Raw genomic sequence first — 23,540 nt, 5'->3', positions numbered from 1 at the left:
TTCTGCCTCTCGTAAGGACACTCATAATTGGATTTAAAACGCATCTGGGTAATCCAGGATAATATTCCCATATCAAGATCCTTAATTACATCTGAAAATACTCTTTTTTATATAAGGTAACACTTACAGGCCACAGGGTTAATGACCTCATATTTGTGGGTATTTATTATTCAAATGACTACAGAGAGAAAGAGGCCAAAGAATATTTGAAAAAATAATAGCTGAGAACTTTCCAAATTTGATGGAAACATTATATTGATAAATGGATGACGCTTAAGCAAATAAATAAGATAAACTCAAAGATATCCACACCTATGAATAAATTATTGAAAACCAAAGAAAGAAAATGTTGAAAGCAGCAAGAAAATTGTGACTCATCATATGCACGTGCTCTTTAAAAATATTTATACCTGACTTCTCAAAAGAAACCAAGGAGGCCAGAGGTAACTGAATGTTATTTTATTCAAAGCACTGAGAAAATAAAACTGTCATTCAAGAGTTCAATATGCAGCAAAGCTTTCCCTCCAGAATGAAGGAAACAGTAAAACAGTTGCAGATAAACAAAAACTGAGAACACTCCATCACTAGCAGACCTAACCAACAAGGAATACTAAAAGAAATATTTAAGTGTGAAATGGACACTAGAAAGTAACTTGAACATAAAAAACAATGAACACTTATAAAGGTAAAACATCTTGATGGGGTTATAAGATTTGCATGATAATAAACCACAAAGGAGAGACTTGTATACTATTGCAATTAGTCTGGTATTCATCCAAACTAGATTGCTTTAAGTTGTTAATTTAATCCCCAGGGGGACATCCAAGAAAATTACTCAAAAAAGAAAAAGAAAAAAAAAAACAAGTAAAAGATACCATAATGGAATGAAAATAACCTATTAGAAAATAACTATTAAATTTAAAGAAGGCAGTAATAGAGATATAGAGGTACATAAAAGATATATAGGAAACTAATAGCAAATTTCAGATGTAAATCTACATTATTATTGTCGTACTTACAGTACATTTAAACCAACTAAACACTGTATGCTCTTTACAGGAGAAACACTTTAGACTCAAAGACACAATAGAAGGTATAATTATGGGAAAAGATAAAACAGTCATAAAAACACTAATCAGAAGAGAGTTTGAGTAATTATGGTAAAATGAGAAAAAATAGTCTTTAAGGCAAGAATTGTTCCTGCAGACAAAGTTGGACATTTTATGATAATAAAAGAGTAAACCTATCAGAAAGGCATAGTTGTATACTTGTTATAACATCAAAGTTCTAAATTACATGAAACCAAAAACTATAGAATTGATGGGAGGTATCCACAATTTCAACCACAGTAGTTAAAGACTTCAATACCCTACTTTCAATAATAGAACAGTGAGACATATTATAAAATATGTTTCATAATATTGAATGGTTTAGGTCATACAATCTATATTCTCTACCTATAATGGAATGAAATTAAAAATTAATAATAAAAATAAATTTGGGAGATTCAAAACTGTGTGTAAATTAAGCAATACGCTTCTAAAAAAACCAACTGATCAAATAAAAAATTACAAGGGAAATTATCAGATCAATGAAAACAAAATTATAATATACCAAAGGTTATGAAATGCAGTTGTAGCAGTGCCTATAAGGAAATGTATAGCTATAAATACCTATATTAAAAACAAAAAGAAAACATATCAATATAGTAACTGGACTTCCACCTTAGTAAAGTAGGAAAAACGAAAAATGGAACCCAAAGTAAGCAGAGGGAGAGCATAATAAAGATTAGAGTGGAAAAAATTAAATAGGTTACATAAGAATAATAGAAAAAAAACAGCAGAACCAAAAGTTTACTCTCTAAAAGATCAACCAAATTGACAAAAGTTTATCTAGACCTACCGGAGAGAGGAAGAAAGAGAGCAAGAGAGGTAGAGGGAGGCACAAAACACTAAAATCAAGAAAAAGAGTATTATAGGAGAATACTATGAAAAACTATATTCTAACAGATTTGTTAAACTAAAGTGGACATATTTCTAGAAAGACATGAAGAAGACATAGATAATCCCAATAGATCTAGAATAAGTAAAGAGATTGAATTTAGTAATCAAATTCCAGCCAATAGAAGCCCAGGCCCTCACGGCTACAGTAATGAATTCTTCCAAATTTTTAAAGAAGAATAAAGATTAATCCTTCACAAACTTTTCCAAAAAATAAAAGAGAATGGAATGCTGTTCAACTAGTTTCTTGAGGCCCAAATTACCAAAACAAGACTAAGAACTCACAAGAATAGAAAAATACCCAATATCTTCTCTAAATGTACACCCAAAAATCTTTAAGAAAATACTAGTAAATTAAATTCAGCAACAAATTAACAGAATTATATATCATGACTAAGCAGGATTCATCTTAACAATGCAAAGTTGGTTTAACATTTGAAAATTTATCAATATATTACATCCTGTTAATAAAGAACAAAAAAACAATATTTTCTCAGCAGTAAAAGGAAAATTATTTGACAAAACCTCAACATCTTTTCATATTTATTAAACTAATAAATGAGTTCAACAAGAATGTAGCCTACAAGATCTATATATAAAAATCAATTATATTTCTATACCCTAGAAATTAACAATTAACAATCCAAAATACGGAATGGAATTGTCCCTTCAAGAATCGAGTTTTCTTCATGTAGTAAGTGTGATGGAAGATACAGGATGGAGAGTTTGCCAAAGTTCACACTGGAAAAAACACATTTCCTCTTTGAATTAGCACCTGCAATCATCATGGAATACTCTAAGCCTGTAAAGTCACTACCATTACGGTTATCATTTCCAGATAAATGGGGAATATCAACTATGCTCAGTCTCACAACTAATAATCTGAGCAGTTTTATTGACTAATCAGATCATCCATTGCTTCATTTCTTTACTGGGATGGGAAAAAAAGCTATAAAATATCATTTATATGGAAAATTCTTCGAAATTAATTAGGACTGTTGGTTCCAGACAAGAAAATTGTGTTAATCTAAAACAAAATGTTCTTTTAAATGAAGATAATTCAAAGAAAAATTGAGATAATTAATTCAAGGCAAAGAGATTCAAGAACAAATCTAATGGCTAATTAAACTACTGTCCGAATATGATGATAACCTTCTTGATAATGATTAACTCATAGAAGCCATAAATATTATATCAGGTCATAGAAATGTAAATGATTTTATAGAAAGCTTCAAAGACACTTACCTCCCTTTGTTCATCCAGATATCTGGCTCTCCTTGCATACTTACTTATACACTTATAAAAATGATAGGAGCCATTTTTAGCAATTAAAATCTAGTGACTTTATACTTTATTTGATCTATTTATTATACGGGTTTAAGAGTTAAATCCAGTACACCCCAGACTTTTGATGGACTGACAAATTGGAATGATTTTCAAATAAAGTGCCAGGAAACTGAGATGACGCTAACATTTTCTAGAAACTGGAAGCTAATGCTGAGCCTAATAATTTCTCATACTCCAATTCTGAATTTATACTCTGGCCACAATTCCCAGCTTTTTCTATATCAGGTATAAACTGAGATGTATCTTCTCTCAGTGGCTGCAGAATAGAAGACTTCATGTGATTCATCAAATAGGTAATATATGTTACCATTGTATCATTTTTAAACTGAAATAACAGGACAAATTATATTATAAATATTTTAAATAGCAATCTTTTAAAATTTTGAACTTTTAAAAAATTTTCTTCTTTTTCTATCGAGGCAAAGCTTTTAAACTTCTATTCTCAAAATTCCAAGCTTTCAATACAGTTAATAAGTAAACCGAACTGAAATAATCAAAAAAAAAAAAAAACCTATGCCTATCCTTTATTTTCTGTATATTCCCAATAACATAACATATATGCATATGAAAAAATTATTTACTGATAAGTATGGAATAAGATCAAGGTCAAAGTTTTCAACCTGATCACTTCCAGAATGTTGATATCCTACATGTGGATTAATTAATGAAGAAACGATCAGAACATGCTTGTACTGTTAAGCCCATCTTGATTTTTTTTCCTTGCAGTCATGTGGCAAAACACATTCTTTTTTTTTTTTTTTTTAACCTATTGATTTTTTCTCTTGTTTAATGCAGGATTTTTTTTTTTTTGATTTTGCACTGGAGATTTTTAAATTATTTATTTATTTATTTATTGAAGTATAGTTGATTTACAATGTTTGTGTTAATTTCTGGTGTACAGCAAAGTGATTCAGTTTGTATATATATATATATTCTTTTTCATATTCTTTTCCATTATGGTTTATTATAGGATGTTGAATATAATTCCCTGTGCTATACAGTAGGACCTTGTTATTTGTCTATTTTATATATAATAATTTTTATCTGCTAATCCCAAACTCCTAATTTATCCCTCCCCCACCCCCTTTCCCCTTTGGTAAGTATACATTTGTTTTCTATGTCTGTGAGTATGTTTCTGTTTGATAAATAAATTCATTTGTGTTATATTTTAGAATTTGGTGATAGGGCTTCCCAAACAAAAACTGGTTAAATGAAAATCAATTCTCCAATAGAAAATTTTCGAAAGAATGCACTGTTGAAACCATTTAGATAAAGCCAATTCTCACAGACTGAGATGGGCGCTACTCCTTTACTTGTAATGGGGAGTATGTGGATATTTGGGTTTGGGTTTGAGCCATGAGGGATTTTGTAGGAAATTGAAAGTAGCCTGGACAAACCTGCAATATAATTTATAAAACCATGGGCACCCAGATATATACAGTAAACCAGGGGTCCCCAGCCCCCGGCCCCGGACCGCTACTGGTCCGCAGCCTGTTAGGAAGCAGGCCGCACAGCAGGAGGTGAGCGGAGGCGAGTGAGCGAAGCTTCATCTGCTGCTTCCCATCGCTCCCTGTGGCTCCCCATCACTCGCATTACTGCCTGAACCATCCCCCCGCCCCCCACGCTGGTCCGTGGAAAAATTGTCTTCCACGAAAAGGCTGGGAACTGCTGTAGTAAACCCAGGATGTTGTTTATGCAAATGTTTGGCAGCTATATTTCAGCAGCATTTGTTTCTGGGCAACATTTGCAAGTCATTCAACAATGACATTATTGATTATCAATGAATTGACCTAGGAAATTGGATCTCAGTGATTTTATTTTGGGAAACTTCTTTACAATCCAATTTTTCTTCAAACAATTTTAGTTTGTGCCCTTAAATATACAATAGGAGTGTGAGATAATAGGGAATATATATATATATTTCTCTGCTCTGGCTCCTGGCACAGAGCTCCTAAGACCTTTGTAATTCCCTAAGGCATAAGAGTACTGGGACCAACTATTATTCTAATGAGGTGAGTCTAGATGGGCTCTTGGATGACTCCTGGATGGGGGCTGGTCACCAGAAAGATGGAACCGTAACTAGAAGCTTAAGATTTTCAGCAGCCCCTTCCCCCCGCATACACAAACACACACTTCTTTAGAGAGGGAAGAGTGGCTGGAAAAGGAGTTAATAACTGATCATACCTACTTGAGGAAGCCTCTATACAAATTCCAATATTGTGGAGTTCAGGGAGCTTCCAGGTGGGTGAACACATCCATGGACAGGGAGGCTGATACACTTCAACTCCTTGGGGACAAAAGCTCCTGCCCTCGGGACCCTCCCAGACCTCACCTATGTATCTCTTCATCTGACTATTCAGTTGTATCCTTTATCTCATCCTGTAATAAATTGGTAAACTTAATTAAATGTTTCCTTTAGTTCCATGAGCCGCTCTAGCAAATTAATCACACTTGAGGCGGGAGTCATAGGAACCTCTGATTTGTATCCAGGTCAGACAGAAGTTTTGGGTATCCTGGGGACCTATTACTTGTGATTGGCATCTTAAGTGTGTGGGAACAGTACTGTGGGACTCAGACCTTAACTTAGGGGGATCTGACTCTATCTCCAGGTAAATAGTATCAAAACTGAGTTAAAGTATAGGACACCCAGCTGGTACCACAGAATTGCTTGGTGTGGGAAAAACCCACACACATTTAGTGACCAGAAGTGTCAGAAATAAAGTATTCTGTGTGAAAGTAAAAGAGAAACACAGGTGGAGGACTGAGGTTTTTTCAATGTGAGCAGTCAAAAGCAGAATGATTATCAAAAAGATTGTAGATTCATTTCCTGTAATGTGGTTGAAAAGATATTCTGAAAAGCCTTTCTGATATGAAATATATAGATTTGCTGTTTAAATAATAACTAACATCATTGTAAATGCATGTCTCTGCTGGAAATAAAGAAAAGAGAATATTTTAAAATGGCAAAATATTATCAAAATTGAAATAGGAAAAATCAAACATGCTAAGAAATTCCTTGAGAAGCTAGGAGCTTTGATTTTTAAGACAGGCCTGAGAAGAAAAGGGAAAGCCAAGGATAAACACATAGTGAGGAGTAAAATCTAAAAACTCTACATATACTCTGACCAAAAATATTTACATATTAATTGAAATAAAGAACTAAAAAAATAAAATTTACTTCTTAAAAGATGTTAGTAAGGAAATAAATCTGGTTGACCTTGTCTCTGGGCAAAGTGTTGGAAAAAAGTCTCCCCAAAACAATTCACAACTGCATTCAGCTCCTCAGGGAGTGTTGGGCCACTAGTTTCATCATTATGTTCTCCCCAAATAAAAGATGTATATTTTATCCTATATTATAAATAAATTTAATCTGTAACTTAAAACTCCCCCACAAATGTATCTGTAGTCCCACATGTTTTCACTTGAATTCTATCAAACATGTGAAACAGCAATAAATATTACAGAAACTCCTCTAGCAGTTAGAAAAGAGAAAACAGTTCCCATCTCTTTTTCAAATGCCTTGATATGGAAACCTAACAAGAACCACTAAAGAAGTAAAGCTGCAATCCAATCTCTATAAAGAACATAAATGCAAAAATTCTAAACAAAAATATGGGGAAATCAAATACAACACCAAATAAAACCAACCAACTAACCAAACAAAATATGATATTGAATAGGATTTATTCAGTACTGCAGTTGTAATGTTCATCCAATGTAATCAACCACATAATCAGAAGAAAAAGTGAGAAAAATTATATGATGAGTGTAATAGATGTAGAAAAAGTATTAAATAAAAATTCAACATCCATAGGTGAAAATAAATCTTATCAAACAAGAAAAGAGACTTTCTTTATCATTAAAAGCTATTTACAAAACAAACAAATGAAAAACCTACAAGAAGGAAAAATATGGAATGCTTATCCTTTGAGATCACTGATGAAATAAAGATGATTGCTATACCACTTCAATTCATTATTGTACTTGAATTCCAAACTATTACTGTAGGGCAAAAAAATATAAGATCCTTGTAAGTACAGGAATATAAGAAGGTAAATATTAGGATTTTGATGGAAGAAATAAACTTTTATTTTTCATAAATGAATAGATTTCCTGCATAGAACACTAAAGTTATTCTACATAATAACAAAAATAAAAAACATGGGAAGTTAACACATTTTGTTTATAAGCCTGAAATAAAAACCTTCGATTATATTTTTCTATCTATGAGAAAAATTAGAAAATGTAATTAAAAACAAACATTTTAAATAAATAGTATCAACAAAAATAAGGGTATTGAGATATGAATATAGCAATGATATGGAATTATTTCATGGAAACTTTTAATTCTCAATGAAGATTATTAGAAAATATCTAATTATATAGGGACAAATGAAACGCTTAATGTTTCAAAGACCCATTACTGTAAAGATATCAACTTGCTGTCAACTGAGTGCAATTTTTAAATTCTTACAAGGAGTTTACTTTTAATGAAAATTGATGAGCTGATCTTAAATGTTTAAGAAAAAGTAAAGTGTCAAATGCAGCCAGGACACTCCTGAGGAAGAGTAAGCAAGGTAACCATTCTTAACAGTCTTTTATAAATTCAACAATAAATAAAGCATTGTGTTATCTGCTTCACACTATAAAATAGACCTATGATAGATAGAGTCCAGAAATCAAATATTCCTTAAATGTTCTAAGAAGTAGAGTGTGTGTCAAGTTTCTAACCTTGCCTTAATAAATTAACAGCAAAACTGGCAGTAAAGAGGTGCTATAAATTTTCTGCTACTGGAGCAGCATAAGAGGAGGCCTGATAAAAAGTAAGCCTTAAATTAGATTGAGTGTCTCACCTCATAATATCAAAATGTCCAGATTTCAGTTGGACATCATGTATAGCAAGAATCTGGAATATCTCAAGTTAAATAAGACAAGAAAATCGACAGATCCCAACACTAAGATGATACAAATATTAAAATTATCAGACAATGATAGTAAGCCAGCTATTATTAAATGTTTCAACAGGCAATTATGAACACACTTTAAATAAATGGAAATAGACTAAAAAATAAGGAAAAATGTCTTGAAAGCAGACACAAGGAAATGACATATCATCTATAGTTGAAAAACAATTTGCATAACAGTGAAATCACATAAAAGAGAGACAAGAAGGAAGTGATAAAACATTCCAAGTTCTAGAAGGAAGGACCTGTCAAGCTGAATGTTTCTAAATCTAGTGAAAATATTCTCCAAGAATGAAGGAGCAATCAAAACATGCTCAAAAGCATGAAAACTAAGATTATTTGTCACCAAATGACATACTTTCAACAATGATTAAAAAAATTTTAAACAGAAAAAAAAATGATGAAAGGAGGAAACTTGGAACATCAGGAAAGGAAAAAAAAAGAAAAAAAGGATCAAAAGTATAGTAAATACAATAGTCTGTAGTTTTTGTCTTAAATTTTCTTAGCTGTTTTTATTGATGGAAACAAAAAGTATAACAATGCCTAATGTGGTTCTGAGTGTATCTAGAGGAAATATCTAAGGAAATTAAAAATGGGGAAATTAAAGGAAGATAAAGTGATGTAAAGTTTCTATGCTTTACTCAAACAGTTAAAATGTCAACGGCATTATACTATAAATATATATAATACCTAGAGCAGCCATTTACAAATCTATGCAAAGAGATATACTGAAAAAACACACACACTACAGGTAAATCAAAATGAAATTCTAAAAAAAAAAAAAAAAAAAATTTAAGGCAGAAAAAAATCATAGAGAACCACAAAATTGTAGACATAATCCTTTAAAACAGCAGTCCCCAACCTTTTTGGCACTAGGGACCGGTTTCGTGGAAGACAATTTTTCCATGGCCAGGGCGGCGGTGGGGGGATAGTTCAGGCAGTAACGCGAGTGATGGGGAGTGGCAGATGAAGCTTCAGTCGCTTGCTCGCCACTCACCTCCTGCTGGCTGGCTCGGTTCCTAAACAGGTTGGGGCCCCCTGCTTTAAAACACATCAATATCTGCATTAATGTAAATGGTCTAACTACACTAATTAAAGTCAGAGATTGATAAAGTGGATAAAATAACATCATCCAAGTACAAGCTGTTTATAAGAAACTCACTTTAAATATAATAATCACAGATGGTGAAAGTGAAAGAATGGAAAAATATAGACAAAGAAAATAGTCAGCAGAAAGCAGGAGTGAATATATTCATATTGGATAATGTAGCCTTTAAAGAAATGTTATCAAGAACTTAAGGGACATTACATAATGGGAAAAAAAAAGTCAATCCAGAAGGAAGACATAGTACTAAACAACAGACCTGCAAGTTATGTAAAGCAAAATCTGATAAAATGGAAAGTTGAAATCATCAAATCCACAATTATAGTTTGAGACTTTTGCACCCCTCTCTCAATAACTGGTGGAAAATGAGACAAAAAATCAGCAAGGATATAGAACTCAACAAAAACATCCATCAACAGGAGCTAATTGACATTTATGGAACACCCCGTTGAACGAGAGAAGGATACACATTCTTTACATTCTTTTCAGGTGTCCATAGAATTTATGTCAATGTATACCATACCCAGGGCTGTAAAACAGATTCAAGGACTGTTAAATAATTGATATCAGAGAAAATGTGTACTCTTATCACCATTAAATCAAACTAGAAATCAATAGCAAAAAGATAAACAGAAAATCTCCATATACTTAAAAATTAAACAACATATTTCTGAATAAGTCATTGGTCAAAGGGGAAGTCTTAAGGAAACATTTTTTAAAAAGAACTGAATGAAAATGAAAATATTATGTATCAAAACTTGTGGGATGCAGCTAAATCAGTGATGAAAGGGAAATCTCTACATTAGAAAAGAGAAGAAAAGGCTTAAATAAATAACCTAAGTTCCCACTGTAAATTTTCTGATGCTTGACAAAAAGATCAAAGTAAACCCAAATTGAGTGAAATAAAAAATAAGAAAAGAACACAAATCAATAAAATTGAAAATAGTAAAACAATACAATAAATAAAAACCTGGTTTATTGAAAGGGACAATATGAAAGACAAACCTCTAGGGGAAGAAAAAGGACACAAATTACTCAAATCAGCAGTGAAACTGTAGGGCAATAGAGAAGAGCTATGGACAACTCTATACACATACACTGGAAAATTTAGATGCAAAATTCTTAACAACATATTAGCAAATGGAATTTAGTAATAAATAAAGAGAATTATCCATCATGACATGTGGGATTCACTCAGATGCAAAGCTGGTTCAAATCTGAAAATCAGTCAATGTAATGCACCAGAATAAAAGGAGGAAGAAAAACTCACATTGTCATATGTACTGATGCAGGTAAAAAACATTTTACAACCTTACTATCCATAGATGATAAATAAAAAAGAAACTTTAAGCAAACTCAGAATAAAGAGGATTTTCTCAACTAGATAAACAAATTTATAGTATATCTGTAGCTACCATCATACTTAATGGTGAAAAACTGTTTTCCCTCTGTGATGAGGAATAAAGTACTGATGTCCATTCTCACCACTATTAGTCAATTTAGTTCTAGAAGTTCTAGCAAGCACAATAAGAAGAAAAAAAAAAGTCATACAGATCAGAAAAGATGAAATAGTACTTTCTTTATATAGGGTTGACATAATGGTCCACAAAGAAAATCCCAAGGAATCTAACAAACAAACAAATAAACTTCCTAGAACTAATGAGGGTTAAGCAAGGCCACAGGATACAAAATCAGTGCACACAAATCAATCAGTTGTTTTATATACTAGCAACTGGCAGGTGGGGAAAAAACTTTAAATATAATACTAATGTTTACAATTGTTCAAAAAATGAAATACTTAAGTATAAACCTAATAAAACATATAGAGGACTTGTATGCCAAGTACTAAAATATAGATCTAAATAAATGGAGTGACATAACAAGGTCATAGACTGGAAGACTTCCTGTAAAAGATGTTAATTCTCTCCAAATTTCCAGACACATTCAATGCAATTTCTGTCAAAATTTCATTAAGATTTTTGTAGACACAGACAGAATTATTCTAAAAGTTATATGGAAATAAGAGCAGCTAAAAGAATCTTGAAAAATAATTACAATATGAAGTCTTTCTATATAGCTGCAGTAATCATGACAATATGGCATTGGCAGAGGGATAAAGCAAAGGTAAATGAAACAGAATAGAGAACCCAGAAATAACCCCTAAAACAAGTCTGGTCAACTGATTTTTTACAAAGTCATAAAAGCAATTTACAGGAGTAGGGATAGTACTTTTAACAAGTGGTGATGGAACAGTTGTATATCCATAGGCAAAAGAAAATCAGCTAAATTTCACACTGCACATAAAATAAATGTTAATTCAAAATCAATCATAGATTTAAAGAAGTATAAAATATAACTATAAAATTTTAGATGATAGAGCCTAAAATCTCATGATCTACAGCTTTCTTAGACATGACACCAGAAGCACGATGTATTTAAAATCAAAAAGATAAATTGACTTCATCAAAATAAAGTTATATTTTTCTATGAAAAATCCTGTAAAGAGAAGGAAAAGACAAGCTACAGACTGAGAGAAAATATTTGCAAACTACATATCTGACAAAGGACTTACCTAGAATATGTAAAGAAGTCTCAAAATGCAACAGTAAAAATCCAATTATAAAATAACAAAAGATATATGGAGACATTTCATTGATAAGGATATTCACATGGCAGTTAAGAACATAAAAGGATGTTCAACATCACTAGACATTAGGGAAATGCAAATTAAGACTACAAAGAGATATTACTACACATCTATTAGAACAGTTAAATTTGAAAAAAGAAAAATCACAGAAACAATACCAAATGTTAGTGAGGATACAGAGATACTGAATTTTTCATACACCACTGGTGGGATTGTAAAATGGAACAGCCACTTTTATAGTTGTTTGGAAGCTTCTTAATAAATTAAACATGATATCACATGATCCATCTATTGTGCTTCTGGGCATTTAACCCAGAAAACTAAAAATGCAAAATTCTCTACACAAATATTTATAACGTTTTTGTTTATAATAGTCCCAAACTGGAAACAACCAAAACATTCCTTAATAGGTGAATGGTTAAACCAACTACAATGCATTCATACAAAGGAATATGACTTAGCCATTAGCATAAATAGACTGCTTGGTACAAGTAACAATTTCAGTGGAACTCAAAGGCACTATGCTTAATGACAAAAGACAATCTCAAAGGTCAGACTATATGAAGTCATCTATATAACAACATTGAAGTGAAAAAAATTATAACAGTGGAAAACAGACTAGTGATTATCTAGGGCTAAGGAACTGTAGGAAGGTGGGCATTACAGAGGGGTTCCAATTTCTCCACATTCTCCCAACACTTACTATTTTCTGGGTTTTTTTTTTTTTTAATACCTACCCTAACTGGTGTGAAATGGTACCTCATTATTCTGATTTATACTTTTTTTAATGACTAAAAATGTTGAACATTTTTCATGTGCTTCTTGGCCATTTGCATAATTTTTTAGATAAATACCTATTCAAATTCTTTGCCTATTAAAAAAAAAATTGAGCTGATTCTTTTCTTGTTGAGTTGTAAAAGTTCTTTATATATGCTGGATATAGACCCTTATCTGATATAGAATTTGCAAATATTTCCTCTTATTTTGTAGGTTGTCTTTTTACTTTCTGATAGGGTCCTTAGATGCACAAAGTCTTTTAAATTTAATGAAGTCCAATTTATCTTTCGTTTGTTTGTTGCTTGTGCTTTTGGTATCTGAGCTCCAATTTTGAAAGAGCTCTTCTAAGAAATTCTCTTTATTCTTTTAAAAGTTCAATGTATTTTAAGGTATAATTGTATATTAGTTTCTATAATTTTATAGTTAAAATTTAGCTATTTTTATATATTATAAAAGTGGTGTGTTCCATTTTTAAACATAACATGTAGAATATTTTATGGATACAAATAAATTATTAAACAAGTTTTCATGCTCATTAGATATTATGACTACTGCACAGTACAATAACATTGTGGCAAATAATCTCTTCATAACATCACCCTGTGGTTGTAAAAATTAACATCTTTTCAAAAACATCGGGTCCTTAAAGGAAAGATTTGAGAATTAAAGCTGATTTTCAAATTGGAAGCTGCACAAGGTAGCAGAAAGATTCAGGAGCAAAAGATCAGAATTCTTCATTTGAAGGCTTTGTCAGTTACTTACTATTTGACCTTGGGCAATTTATTTGTTCACACCGAGTATCATTTTTCTCAAATGACAGCTGGCATTTGGATATTACAATATCTGACCTAGTTATCTTAAAGAGAGTCTTCAGAATTAAAAAAGAACAGTTACAAAGAACTTTATAATTTGCATGCATTAAGTAAACTGAAGTTTTTATTGTCATTTGCATGGCTTGGATATTGAAATCACACAAGGTAAAAACTGGGAGTCAAAGAAAATTTTGATCCTGATAATTTTGAGTTATCTGTTCAAACTCGAGTAATTCAGAAGGAAGAAGTTCCATGGTGTCTTGATTATCCCATAAATGTACAAAGAAGCTCAGCCTGCTCCCATGTGGGTTGCTATTTATGGTGCCATGCAAAAGCGTGCTATGTTATTTTACAAGTGGAGGAAAAAACATTGCTAACACACAATTTATTGTGTCTCCATAATATTGCATTCTTATAGCTGAAAGCCTTCATGAAAATTTGATGATGTTAAATTGGTACTTTCTCATTCCAGCTATTAACTTCAATTGATAGTTTATACCTCTATGGAAAAAATGGAAATACAGTACAACATTTAAATCTTACTTTGTTTTGAAATCTAAATACTCATTGAAAGAAAAGCCAACAGACCTAAATGGATTCAACAGATGAGTTGCACTACTTAGTTATCAAAAACTACCAATGATCATCTCAAGATAGAGGTGACCAGAATAAGCGTCATAGGTCAGTACAATTGTCCCCATAATATTAGAATTTTTTGAAGAGCATAAACTAGGTGACCTGTGAAATATTCTCCTTTTTGTTTCTTTCTTCCACAATGTAGGACTCACCTCGTTATAATTATGATTGTCATCATTTGCTTTTCCTTAGCTATATCCCTACTGCTGTTTAAAATTAATAGTTTTCTTTCTTGTCCACATCAGATCCAATTGTTCATTTAAATTTAACGTTTTTAACAGGACAACAGAAAACAATGTTTCGAGAAAATAGATTTTTCTCATTGCGTTTGATTTACCTTTAGGATTAAAAAATATATTATAATCCAAGTGATTTCAAAGGCTAAATAGGTAGTATAAAAAGTATTATTGAAAACTTATTAGGAACAAATCCTGCTACTAAACTACGGATGTAGAGGATGGATGGTCCTAGAGCAGCACACTGTGACAATTCCCAAGTGACTGTGAGTAATCTATCCTGAAACATACATAAAAGAACTGAAGTGTTTTGTTTCCTGCTCCTGTCAATCTTCAGTTAATACCCTCTATGCAGAGAGGAAATGCAAATCAAAGTTGCCTAGTTAAAAAAAGAAAAAAAGTTGTCTTCAGATTAACTTTTCAAATATCTTCTTACACTGACCTATAAAACTGTAGGAAAATAATGAGGGTTAGATGGGTGAGGGGTAAACAAGATAAAACCTATTATAAATCCATAATAATGGACCTATAGTGCCATCTATTGCTTCAGATACATGTCCATTATACATATTACAATCTTTGTGTGACAAAATAATGAAGAAATGATACTATGCATTTATTTTGTCATTTTATATACTTGCAAATATCATAAAATTAATAGTTACATTTCAAAATTTTTTATGTTATATATAGCATATATTTATTACATATTAAATTTATTATATTTATAATCTTTTAGGAGATAGTGTCAGTTTATAAAAATTTATACTCTTTCTAAGGAGTCATATATCTTCTACACAAAGTGTGAGTGTAGGACAGTGCTAGATGTACAAAATATTAATACTGAGTACAAATTATTGATGCTGCATATAGAACGTTTAGCATAAAAATCAATCTGAATATATATACATATAATACAATTATACTAAGAATTTGTCAGCTATATTCAAACTGTGTTCAATTTTATGCAAAAGTTGCTTGAAGAAAGGAATGAAAAAAAGAAAATATCCCCAGATCCACTGTCAAGATGTTCTTGCAGCAGTTCTCCAACTTGCAGTATCGCCCTGGGTTTCATTTTGCCTCATGTTTTGTTCTAATTGAAGTAAGTGACTATAGTTAAAGCTAATCTTGTTTACAGAGATCTGGTTATCTGCTTAGACCCATTCCTAATAAAACCATGGATGCCAGAAATAATGGAATGATGTCCTGAATTTGTTAAAGACAAAACAAACACACAACAATAAAAATGTTAATTTAGACCCCTATACCAGCAAAAATGTTCTTCAAAAAAGAAAGTTACTTAAGCTTAGATGATTTGATATTAGCAAACACACTCTACAAGAAATAGTAAAGATGGAAAATGATCTCTGATTGAACTATATTACTGCAGGAAGGAAGAAAATGATCAGAAAGGGAAACTTTGACAGATAATAACTGTTTTAAGTTGCAGTTATAAGTAAGTATATCATGTGGGATTTTTTACATTGTCATTACTAAGGTATAATTTACATGCAATAAAACTCACCAACTTTAAAGTACAGTTCCAGGAGTTTTGTCAAATCAGTGCAGCCGTATAATCACCGCAATAATCAGCACACACCACAGTTCCATCACCTGAGAAATTTCCCTTAAATGTCCTTTGTAGCTATAGTTAGCTTCTTCATACATCCAGCAGTAATCTGTTTTCAGATTTTGATAGTTTTGCCTGGTCTAGAATGTCATATAAATAAAATTACAAGGTAGGTAGCACTGAGTTTGGCTTCTTTCACTTAGTATAGTGCTTTTGAAATTCATTTGTGCTACGGAGTGCATCAATAATTTGTCATGGTAAGTATATGTCTAATGCTGTAAAAAAAAAACTGCCAGGGCTTCCCTGGTGGCGCAGTGGTTGAGAATCTGCCTGCCAATGCAGGGGACACGGGTTCAAGCCCTGATCTGGGAAGATCCCACATGCCGCGGAGCAACTGGGCCCGTGAGCCACAACTACTGAGCCTGCGCGTCTGGAGCCTGTGCTCTGCAACAAGAGAGGCCGCAATAGTGAGAGGCCCGTGCAACGCGATGAAGAGTGGCCCCCGCTCGCCGCAACTAGAGAAAGCCCTCGCACAGAAACGAAGACCTAACACAGCCAAAAATAAATAAATAAATAATTAATTAATTTAAAAAAAAAACAAAAGAAGCAAACAAAAAAAACTGCCAAACTATTTTTGCAATATTTGTAACATTTTGCATATCTGCCAGCAAATCACGAGAGTTCCTTTACTCTGTGTTCTCGTCAGCACTTGGTATTGTTTGTCTGTTTAGATATTGGAATAGATATACTGTGATACTTCAGTGTGGCTTTTAGTCTGCAATACCCAAATGACAATGATGTTGAACATCTCTTTATGTGCTTGCCATTTGTATATCTTATTTGATGAAGTGTCTGTTCAGATCTTATATCCATTTTTTTATTGGGCTATTTATCTTTTAATGGTGTGTTTGGAATTCTCTTTATTCTGGTTACAGATCCTTTATCAAACATATGATAAAAGCCAGACTGTGGCTTTTCTTCCTTCTCCTAACTGTATTTCGATTAAAAGAAGTTCTTAATTTTGGTGAAGTACAATTTATGAATTATTTTTTAAGGAAATGTGCTTTTAGTGCCATGGCTGAGAAATCATTGGTTATTCCAAGTCACAAAGATTTTCTTGTATACTTTATTCTAAAAAATTTTTTAAGTTTAAAAATTTTAGGTTTTACTTTTAGTAAAATTGCCATAGCTTTATATTAAGTTTTGAATTCGGGTTATATGAGTCATCAAAATTTATTCTTTTTTTTTCCCAAAACATTTTGGCTATTCTAATTCATTTGTGATTCTACATGAATTTTAAAATCAGACTGTTCAATGCTAAAAAAGTTCTGCTGGGTTTTACTGAAATTGCAATGATTTTTTAGATTTTTTAAATCACATTGGGAAGAATATAGCATATATCAATATATGAGAATATAACATCTTCTAATCAATGAATACAGTATCTCCATCATTTACTTACATCTTCTTTAATTTATTTCATCAGTGTTTTGTAGTTTATAGCACATAGACATTACACATATTTTGGAAGATTTATACCTAAAAGTGTTTCGTGTATTTTAGAGTGAAATTATAAGTGGCACTCTGTTTTTAGTTTTGATCAACAGCTGCTCAGTACTATTATATTAAAATAACTTTTTTTTAATATTAGCCTTGTAACCTGTGACCTTGCAAATTGAAGTGTGTTTATGCGTGTGTGTGCTCATGTTTATAGATTTTTGTGATTTTCTAAGTAGATATTCATATCCTCTGTGAGACAGACAACTTTATTTCATTCAAACTGTACTTATGTTATTTTTTTAATAAATTTATTTATTTAGGCTGCTCTGGGTCTTTGTTGCTGCACGCGGGCTTTCTCTAATTGCAGCGAGCGGGGGCTACTCTTCGTTGCGGTGCGCAGGCTTCTCATTGTGGTGGCTTCTCTTGTTGTGGAGCCTGGGCTCTAGGTGTGCGGGCTTCAGTAGTTGTGGCACGGGGGTTCAGTAGTTGTGGCTCGCAGGATCTAGAGCACAGGCTCAGTAGTTGTGGCGCACAGGCTTAGTTGCTCCGCAGCATGTGGGATCTTCCTAGACCAGGGCTCGAACCCATGTCCCCTGCATTGGCAGGCGGATTCTTAACCACTGTGCCACGAGGGAAGCCCTACTTATGTTATTTTTATTTATTTTATTTTTTTTAGTACACTGACTAGAACCTTCATATGATATGGAATAGAAATCATGAGAGTAATTATCTTGGACTTGTCCCTAATCATAGAAAGAAATCATCTCCAGATTACCTGGCTTAAAAATCTGACACCTAATACCTATAAAATATATGTGAAAGATACGATAAATATTCTATATTTTAAATATGATAAAGCTTAATTTAAATTTATTTTCAATATCCATATATGCAAATTTATGTTAATATACATGTGTATTTGCATATATTGCTTACAGATATGCATATTAATAAAAATTATCTTATGTTCCGCTTGTACTCTGATAGAGTATTCTGTAAAAAACCTCCTTGGTATATATACAATCCACTCAGCAGGCTACTTCCATCTAAAGCTAAGCCCAGCCTATACTCATTCTCATCTTGCACTCCCTAATACAGGGATAGAAATAAATGTGTTTCCAGAAAAAATATGTCTGTATATACATATTAGGGGAAGAATAGGACAGGAAAATTTTCGGAGATATTTTCAGAGATATTAATTTGTGTTTTGGTCTTTCTATGGTTGACCACTCCATCTGCATAAAAGCCAAAAGGCAAGACATTTATATTCCCTGAATCAGGGAGGTTTAGTTTGCAAGATCGAAAGAAATACATATTTGAAAAAATGTATTATTTATTTCTTTGAGTGTCTGAACTATTCAAAAAATTATAGCATGAGAAAGAGGTTTAGGAGAGGGCCTTAGAGAGAGTACAGTCCTGCAAGTCTAGGAACGAGTACAGCACAACAAGACACTTACATTTGCACTTCATCACACCCAGAATGTGACACATATCACCAGCTCCACATCTATGGCTCTGGAGTCAGCTTTATCACACTGAATCTTTTTTATTGCGGGAACCTCCTAAATGGTCTCAATGTTCTCTCCTGGGTCTGGCAGTACACAGCATCCAGGAGTAGATCTTTTGAAATAACCTCACTCAGAATAAAATCAAGCCCTTTGTTTCCTTTCTGACTTCATTCCTCATCACTACCAAGCTGTTGAAATGGAGCAGAAAACCAAGATCTAGCTCCAAGTTTAGCAGAAGCCAAAGCTGCAGGAGGTTGGACCACATGGATTTCATTATTTAATACACAGAGGACTATGTGTTCCATATCACAACTTTGAATTTTAAGAGCAGAGAAATTGTCTTCTTTTGTGTAGCTTGCTTTGGAATTGCTCTGCAGAAAGCCATTTCTTAATGAAATCCTAATTTTCTCAAATGGTTAGGTTTGGCACAGTATGAAAAACAGGATTTATACAGAGATCATAAAATGTACAATTTTATGTACAACTGTACATTTCTTTCTATGTACAATTATTTACAGGTTTACAAATTATTCAAAAATGTTAATTTGCACACACAAAAAGCACAAGCTGAATGGTTGAGTGAACACTATCAGTATATTTAAGTATATTTAGTCATGATGGATGGATAAAGAGATAGATAGAGAGATGAACTGGCATATAGAAATGATTAACAAAAATAAAAGAAAAAACTATAGTTTATAAAATGTACCTATTATTATGCAAGATTTCGGATTTATTGACTGATGGGTTAGCATTCATTAATGTGATGTAATGAATAATTGGGTATAAGTTAAGCTGCTATGAAAGAGACCTTAAGACATAGTGCTTTAAACTTATGATATTTGTCTCTCACTTAACAATATGGCTCATCTGGTAGCTTGATGGTGTCAGGGACCCAGTTTCGATCCATTTTGAGTTCTGTCATTCCCACATGCTATTGCCCATACGGTTGATGATATCCACCAGCTGAAATAAATGAACTGTTGTGTCTATAATTGAGTTTTCCTAAGAAATTTTCCAATCAGTCTTCTCCTTTAGCAAGGCCCTTTTTAATATCCCACAACAGGTGATTGCCTGATTAATGTCCCATAAAATGCATAATTTGCTATTATGAATGACATGAATTTTTGCAGGAAAAAGAATAGACAATATTATATGTGACATGCTAGCTATAAATTATATTTTGCCAGCATTGAGTCCAAGTTTAAAATATGCAAACATTCATAATAAAATCCTTCTCTTTTGAATACTTCAAAAAGATTTTCTCATAGCTGAAACATATATCAGAATGTGTTGTTCTTAATCATTTATGAAAGATTACATCTGCTTGATAAAACAATGACAAAATTGAGACTGTTGCTATTTTCATATACTGAAGCAATGTAGTCCTATGCTTGCAATCAACAAAATAAGATCAAAATAGTCATAGGGAAACTGGTCTAGTTACTTTACTGTCAGAATAAGATTTTACTGAATGATCACTTCTAAATGCTTGAAGATATATTTAATGGGAGAAAGTGAGTTAGAAGAGGTGTTTCAAACTATATTTTGAATATATAATAATCATGTATCTTTAATGTTTGATTTGAATAAAATTGTGATGTAACATATCCACCTTTTGATTATCTATTATAATATAGATGAATATAATGAGCTAATGCAGATAAGACAGTGTTTGACACGTGGTAAACATTCTGTAACCATTAGCTGTTGTATATCTTACTTGTTATATATCTTACCGTAAATGTCTCCTGAATAGAATTAGATAACTTCCTAAGAGGACAGAATCAGTCCATGCTTCCTCCCTAGTAGCCATGAATTACGTGAAATAATGCAAAACATATTTTTCTACTTGGTATCCTACTTATTACATAAATGCATTATCCATTACAATATTGAGAAAATAAATATCAAATATTTGCAATACTTACATCACAGAATCAACTGTAATTAATGAGGCATCAACATGGTCAAAATTGTATTAATATATTGTTATAGGATATTGCAAGTGAATACAAAGTTATTATAAGTACACTTTTTGTTCTTCATTCAGAGAAAGAGAATGGCACTATCAATCAAGAGCCCTTAGTTCTTACATTATTTTCACTCCCACAATTGCTCTAAGTCTCAACATTTCCCTGGGCTAAATAAGCCAATATCACCTGTCCCTACATACATAAGGACACAGACACTAAGTGAAATGAAGATATTTTGAAATCTTTGAGAAAAAAAATTACTAAAATCATTCATGTAAATACTTCATATTAGAGTTTAGGGAAATTTGTACTGACATCAACATTTAGGCATATAAAAACAAAAACGAAAAAGACCCTCAAAAGAAAAAATATATATACACGAATTTCATTTAAATAGGCTATTATAAATGTTTTCTTTTTTACAAGTCAATATTAATTTTTATAATTCAATTATATGTCTCCTTGTATTACCATAGATTCATTCCTAATATATAAAATGAACAATTTATTGTACATTTTTTATTGTTAAAACTCTCAGAAAACTTGCTTTATGGGACATTCTGTATTTAAAATCAAGTCCTCAAATAAAGAGATTATAGTCCCAAGTTCAGCTAGGCTGCTTTCTTTAAATCTATCTAAGAAGATAAGAAATATTCCTTTGTTCTCAGAAATTTGTTTTAATTTATCATGTATTCTATTAAGAAGAAAAATGTAGTCCAAATTTGATCATTATTTTCAAATCTGCTACAGGCCTCAAAACACACTTGTACCCAAATTGAAGGATTTACCAGATTCAAAATATTGCTTTTTGTTGTTATTTTTGTTGTTATTTTTGTTGTTGTTCTACTCTTATTTTATAGTATTCTATCGTCTATCTTTCTTACTTGTAGGTCTATCTATTTTACTTGTGGGTCATCAAAAACCTTTTTTAGAAGACTGTGTATATTGAGAATATTTATTTGGAGGAATATATATATACACACACACACACACACACATACATGCACTATATTGGACATATATACAGTGACACATTTACATCTATATATGACTGTATGTATACGTACATGTAAACAGATTATATATATGATTAGGTACAGATAATAATATTGATGATATAAATCAGAGGTAGGCAAACTTTTTCTGTAAAAGGCCGTACATAATATAAATATTTTGGTCTCGTGGGCCATACAGGTCTCTGTCACAACTGCCCAGCTATGACCCTGTAATACTGTAATATGTAAGCAATCATAAACAATGTGTAAACAAAAAAGCATCACTGATTTTTAACAACACTTTATTTACAAAAATAAGTACCAGGCTAGATTTGGCCTACAGGGTGTATTTGCTAACCCCTGATATACATAATAGGTATAGCTACAAAATGGATAGAGATATGTAACAGAGCCTGTGTACTCATAAAATACTTCATTTATCTTCTCTTCTGACCTAAGTTCTCACATGTTTGCCAAAACATAATATAATCATTTCCAAATCCATTAAATAGTCATATAAATTCTCATTAATTACGGGGATTACATTAATCCTTTCATGAAAATAAATTAAAAAAAATTCTATACCATTCTATAATATTTACATATAAACATCACCCTTTAGAATCTTGCACATGAAAATGATCAAGATAAAAACAATGTAAAATTAAATAGATTTAACTATAAAGGGCTATTATTATTATAAAATATTAAAATAATGGATTATATGAAATAAAACTATAATTGGAAATAATATAGCACTCTAGTACTTTTGAAAGTGACAGCAATGAAAGTGACATGAGATCTGTATCATGGGAGAAGTTCCTGCCATTGAGACAGAATGACCCACATTTATTTTCTACATTAATTGTGCTCCTGTGTGATCTTTCTTTCTCCTTCCCAAGTTTATGTAAACACTGGTATGGCATGGGATGCAGTTCCATTTTTTTCTGCAAATAGTGTGGGAAGACTTTGGTGAGAAAATTATGTTTAATTTGACACCTGAAGGATAAAAATAAGAAAGCCAAGCAAAACAGAAAAAGAAAGTCAACAAGGCTGACAGAAGAACCTGAAAGAAGCCACACTGATCTAATGGACATATCTAGACCACTTAACCCTATAAATAAATAAATAAATAAATAAATAAATATCACTAAAAACAAAAACTGGTTCATTGAGAAGATCAATACAGTGAGTCTAGTCAAACTCATCAGGAACAAGGAGAGAAGATAGAAATGATAAAAATTGGAGAATAGAGAAAATGAAAAACCACCATCATCAACAACAAATCTCTTGTTAGTAATCGTAGTTGGAGATGGGGGTATTAGCATTGTTATTCTGAGGCAGCTGTATTACCATATGAAATGAAACATAAAAATAAACGTGGGATATTCTCCCTATATCATCTCCCACGTCATTGAAAACCAGAATTATCAATGTATATGAAATGTGACACAAAGGTAATAAAGA

Source organism: Eubalaena glacialis, chromosome 6 (genome assembly GCF_028564815.1).
Source record: "Eubalaena glacialis isolate mEubGla1 chromosome 6, mEubGla1.1.hap2.+ XY, whole genome shotgun sequence".
NCBI classification, from domain to species: domain Eukaryota; kingdom Metazoa; phylum Chordata; class Mammalia; order Artiodactyla; family Balaenidae; genus Eubalaena; species Eubalaena glacialis.
This window is presented reverse-complemented; position numbering follows the sequence as displayed.